At 39.5% G+C, this 6,127-nt stretch overlaps 1 long non-coding RNA gene across 1 annotated transcript in view; it reads left to right on the top strand.

The window, feature by feature from the left end:
• LOC102372954 overlaps window positions 1-5,924 on the top strand; it is a 33,488-nt gene extending 27,564 nt beyond the window's left edge. Inside the window, exon 4 of the long non-coding RNA XR_323286.1 lies at window positions 5,859-5,924. This is a non-coding gene — a long non-coding RNA (uncharacterized LOC102372954). The remainder of the gene's footprint in view (window positions 1-5,858) is intronic.
• Window positions 5,925-6,127: the final 203 nt, after the last annotated feature.

Genomic DNA, 6,127 nt, shown 5'->3' with positions numbered 1-6,127 from the left:
GCTGAGATTCTGGCTGCACTTCTCCCCAGACTTTTTTTTTATTATGCACTCCCCACCTGTAGCCCCACCAAGCCCCAGGGGCTCCCGGTCATCTTCCTTATAGCTTTGGCCAAACTGGCCATCTACAAAACCAGGAAGGAGACTCTGACCAGAAGGAACCGAGGTGAGTGTGGGGCTATTTTCCTGTTACTCCTTTGCTCACGTATCTGGGCAGAGTTTCACTGGTCGGTGTCCACAGGCTTCCTCAACTCATTCAGGGGACAGTGGGTGCTGTCTGTCGTGCTCTGCTCAGCGTTCCCTTCCGGATCCCTTGTTATTAACCTATGACCTCACTCCCTTTCTCTTGTTTTCTCTTTATTTGTCCCCTGGAATGAGCCAATGTGTCCCTAGTGGCCTCCCTTACTCGGGGAAGCTTATAGTATTTTGTGATGAGCCTATATCTATGATATTTCAGTACATCAATTAGGCCTGTGTCACATGGTGGCAGAGAGTGGATGCTGAAAGGGAAAGTGAACTATGACTAGGGTAGGTTGGTTATTGGCTTTTTTGAGAATTGTAAGATGTCACTGAAGTGTAATATCGAGGCCTCAGATTCTGAGGACTATTGAATATCATTCTATTTGGGAGGTGGGGAGCTTTAACTGACCTTGAGCTTTTATGGCTAATTAATTCAGATATGCATTTAAAGAAATAATGGTATAAGGAAATGTCCTGTTCATAAATGAAAAATGCAACTTTTACCTCACAAAAATGTGGGTTCCCCAAGGAGCTAGTGTTGCCTGGCATTTGGCTAGTAATTCTAGTTCTAGCTACACTGAACTGCAAGCTTGACTCTTTTAACCTGCTCTTCCATTTATCTCTCCAAATCCCAGAAATGGATAGATATCTACACCCTTCTTTTGAAAGGTTTGGCTAATTTTTACCTTCAATGTGCTATCTAAGGCTGGAAAAAAATGTCTGTGGGCAATGTATCCCTGGCATAATTCTTTTTTTTTTTAAGGCTTGGATAGCTATTGGCAAAGGGAGAACATGTGGGTGTCCATGCTAAGCACGAACGGTGTATTATAACTGGCAGGCCATATCCTGAACCGTCCCATTGTTTTGGATTAGAATGATTGTTAGTTGATGGTGATGGTGTTCATATAATGACTCTTAGCTTTGTGTACTGTTTCTTCCTCTGTTACTGTGTCCCTAGTTTAGAAAATGTAGAAAATTCCCAAAAGTCTAGGGCTGCCATTCAACTATGAACCCATTCCTAGGATAACTGTTTGTAAGCAATGTTCTCTTGATCAGCCAGTCTTCTGGTCCAGAGATCTTCCCTCCTTGTATCTTCAGTACGTCTGATTCTCAAGATAATTCATTCCAGATACTGTCAGTGTTTCCATACCAATAATGTTAAGCACAGTTGTACTGAAATTGCACTTCATAACTTCCTGGGATCTTAAAGTTATATTTTAATTGAGATTCTCCCATTGGAATATAAATACAATCTGGAGGACTGTGTAGCAACTTCCACATCACATCCACAGTTTTACATCCTATCAGTAAATGTCAGTTTTGTTTATGTAATAAGCCAGTAAAATTATAAGGGCTGGGAGATATATTATTAAAAAAAGGAATCCTAATATGATCTGATGTTGCAGTATTATCAAAAATTGATATTATAAAAGGGTATCATGTTTTTACAACTAGGAGAACATGATTTACTCCTATCTGTTCAGACCTTAAAAATTAAATTTACCAGATGGCATCAAGAAGCAGTGTAAAAGTGTCTGTCATATCTATAGTTACATATTTAAAAAAAAAATCATTTAAGTACTTTAGCTTGAAATCTCCAACATTCAATATAGTATGAATCACTGCTGTGGGGTAAGGGGCGGGCAGAGCATGAAATGGAGGAGAGGGGGAAGGAAAATACAAAGAAGCTTCGTACTTTCCATTGTTGATCACTGAAGAACTAAGAAGAAACTTCTAGTGCCTTGAAAGTTAAATGGAAATAGACCCTATAAAATGCATGGTTAAGAGTATGTAGAAGCACCATTTTCAGTTTCCCAACACAAAATTAGAAGTGCCAGAAGGTTCATCTTTTACCTCTGGCTGACAGCTTTCTATGAAGACCACATTTCAGAGGGTCATTTTAATCAAAATGAAAGACACATCCTATTAAGACAGCTTTGCTGACAAATAATTAAGATGAATTACTAGCATACACTTGTCCCAGCTGCCTTGTTGGTGTCAGTTTGTAGCAGACACGTGAGGGCTTACAGTATATGCTTTACTCTTTAAATGCAATTTACTACCTAGCTCACCACCCTAACTACCTGAGAAGATTTTAATCCTAAACCTGTCACTACACATTATTTTCAGAGGTTCCTTGACACTTTTACATTAAGACAGTTTATAAGTAAAAGCTAACGGGATCTAGGAGTGAAGGATTTATGTTTCATTGTGTGAAACAAACAATTTTTTTTTCAGCCTGCGAGGCACAACTAACCGTGTCTCTTTGTTTGGAAGAGGCATTGATTTAAAATAATAGGTCACTTATGTTGGCATAAAATTATAGTATTAAGCTGCACACAGTTCTAAGTAAATGTCCATTGTGGACAAGAGTCTACGAGAATGGCATATGATTAAGTAGTGTGTCAGATTTTTTTATGCTTCCACGTCATACTTGGTAGGTGGTGTTTTTAAAATTAGATATGTTTAAAGGGGAAAAAAAGTTGATGACCTAAACGTGATTTTTTTTCTGACATGCTACTTAACAGTGGAGGCTGGTGACACCTGGAAGTGGTTAGCCAAATTAACCACACTAAAACATTCTTGCCCTCCTGACAGTTATGAGTAAAGAACTCATAAGCTAACTTGTCTATCCTGGGAAGCTCCTGTTCCTGTTTAATCATTTCACTTCCTTCCCCATTTAAAACTCCATCCTTCATATCAAAAAGTATGTGCTCCTATATAAGGAGGACATGTGACTATTGTGTGTTTTGTGGTCAAAACACTGAGTTAATATTTCAGTCAAATTCCCAAAGCAGAGCCTTTTTAAACCTCAAAACTTACTTGGAAAAGAGAGTTTGCTTGCAAATCCTGATGAAACACAATCCTCCATGTGTCAGTAAAAAAGGAACGTGGGAGCTCCTAAGTTCAGAGAAGTCCCCTCTTGCATAAAGGGAGGGTTCCCTGATCTTGAAAAAAAATTGGAATAGGGGGAAGCCATGCTATTAGGTATCATTTCAAAGAAAAGTAGCTCTATATCATGCATTTATAAGCTGTTTGTGTCCTTGTATCATATTCAATCATTAGGTGAATTCCTGTTGGCAAATAATGCTGTCTCTGGTGTTCAAGTTTCTATATTCAAAACCCTTGAGTAGAGGGCACATGGGCAATTTCCATCAGACAGGCTCTAACAGAACAGCTTTTGAGGGACCCATAATGCTGTTGGGAGGAAAGATGTTCTGTATAGCAGTGTTTGGGGTCCCATGCTATGGATGCTGTGAGATCTGTAGGATTATTCAAGACACTTGGAATTTCCCTTTCCTTACAATGGCTTGACACAGTTTCCCTAGGTCTTTCCTTTCCCTTCTTCATGAGCCCTTCTATGGAAGGGCTTGGTGTAAAAACGTAGAAGTGGGATGATAGAACAAAGAAAGTGGTCTAGTAGCCGTCAGCCATTTAGTGCTAATCCTGGTTCTGATGCAATACAGTTGCCTCGGATACTCAGTTCCCCATCTGTAAAGTGGGAAGATGATCTCTTTTAAGGGCCTCCTTGCATTTAGACTTTGCGGAATGGTGCCTGTGGTTTTGCCAAAATACCACCCCCTGGAAAATGCACTGTATCTGACTCGGGAAGTTGTTCTTATGATTAGTAAGAACTTCCTTCATTTCTACCGGTGATTAACCTTCCAGCCAACCCCCTGGGCCAGGGTTTGTATGGAGAAACTTTTGCTGCCTGTTCCCTTTACCTACATGTTTTTTGTAGATTTCAACATTGACTACGGTACCAACCATGGAGCCAGTGGCTGCTACTGGACCCCTTTGGAAATGGGGTGGAGGGAAGGGAAACCAAAATATAACCTCATAATAGAACTGGCAGTCATTGTTTCATGAGTTTGGAGGGGATCCTCCACAAAAGACTTTCCTTCAGGCTAGCAATAAGGGAAAGTGAGCCTGGGAGGCAGCGTTTAGGAGCCAAGAATGAAGCCTCCCCCCTGGTTAAAGGAAGAAGTGAAATGGGGGAAGGGGCAGAGATTTGATGTGAAAGGTTATATGTGCAAAGTTCTGTTAAAATGACTGACTGAATGTAGGTTGAAAATACCTTTACAGGAATAGCAACAGATGGTCTCTGTCTCTTCCCCTCCTACTCACCCTGTACTCTGAGTATTGCTTTCCTAATAGACTAAAGGTGGAAATGCAGACATCCCACTCCTGTGCCAGGAAAAAAAAAACCTTAAGCATCCAAGCCTACTTTTGAAATAAAGTTTGGAGCAAATGACCTGTACGGGCTGATAACAGTAACTTCAACTACAGTGCTTAGTTCAGGTTTTGCTCTGTTTGACTGCTTTTTACACACCGCTACTCAAACCTGTATGCCAGTACTGAAATGGCCATTAAGTGCTAATGGTGATGTTTCTCTTACTTAGCTCTTATGTGTTTTATCAATAATTACACCATTTCTTATGATTGGACCTCGTATTTATTAAAAATATATGCCTTTTTCTGGACTATGCTTTACTTTTTTTTCACATTCAAGTGACTAAGATGTTTAGTCTGCAGCACACATTGGAGCTGTAGTTACTACTTTCATTACAGCAAGTTGTTATAAGCTTGTATGATTGGAGCTGCAATAGATAAGCATGCAATAATATTTTTACTGTCACCATGATCACCGACTAAGATAAGAGCTTGACATTCTATTTTTGTTCAGGATAGAGGAAAAACAAGGAGGGGAAAATGGGGAGAGAAAAGTGCTTCATGCCATGTAGTGATATGCCAAAAAAACCCCAACCCTTTTCTTAGCTTAAAGCAGGCCTACGTGTACGTCAATGATGACACGCTACTGGGGGGATTTAGTGGTGAAGAGATGTCTGTTAATTTTATTTGCAACAGAGAGCATAAAGCATGCTCATTCAAGATACTTGTTGTATCATTTTTAAATCAAGGCCATCTTTTTCTCAGTGGTAAACGTGAAATGTTTTTAAAGGCCAGACTTAGCATAAAATCTATTGGTTGCTATGGAGACCACTTACCACACAGGACTGCACTCTGTGTTCGACTCTGTGATTTTCTCTATTCAAAGGTTCAGCATTGTCAAAAAACAAATTACTTTTTCAGTTGTTTATCTCAAAGTTCATTATGGAAAAGGCAATAAATAAGATATTTTATTCATGTGTGGATAGGAGCAATATGTGAAGTCACTTGGGCGCTATTCCTTAAAATTCACTATTTTAGAATAATTAGAGCAAAATTGGCTATTGTTAGGAAATAAAATGAGTTTTGATCTTTTTTGTATATATGAATATGAGGCAAAGCAGGTACTTGGAAGTCTGATCCCCCCAAAATTACATGGTAATAAGGCTTTTCACACCTACACAGCACTTAGTGACAAAGCTCTGAAACAGAGAGAGAGATTAAGCCCTGATAGACTAAAACTTTGTGCCTGAGGTGCATTACTTCTCTCCTTATGAAAGGAAATATAGGTTCAGGACCCAGTGATCATTGAATTATTCATGCTATCTTTTGCATCGCACATCTTTCAGGTTTGAAACTGGTAGGGTGGTTGTTAATGGGAGCACAAATCTAACTGGTTACAACAATTCACAGAAACCCTGTACAGCTGCTTCTTTTCAATCTTTTCCTAGTTAGCCTGAATATTTTCTACCAAGACCTACAAGACCCCTGTCCTGCTCACAAGAACCCCTATCCAGGTAAAGGATGGCCGCCTCCCTTTGAGTATATTTGAAGTTGAGTCATTCAGCATCTTGCACGATCAGGCTGTGTGTGAAAATTTATGGAGGTGGGGAAGCCTCTCACATTACCTAAAGGTATTTCTAAGATAAATTGGTGTCAGCAAGTTCTTGCTCATTTTTCTGTAGCATTTTGCTCTAATTCCTAATTAATCAAAGACTGT

Source organism: Alligator sinensis, unplaced genomic scaffold, assembly GCF_000455745.1.
Source record: "Alligator sinensis unplaced genomic scaffold, ASM45574v1 scaffold169_1, whole genome shotgun sequence".
NCBI classification, from domain to species: domain Eukaryota; kingdom Metazoa; phylum Chordata; order Crocodylia; family Alligatoridae; genus Alligator; species Alligator sinensis.
Note: the sequence above shows the minus strand (reverse complement) of the source record. Positions and strands in the feature narration are given on the sequence as shown.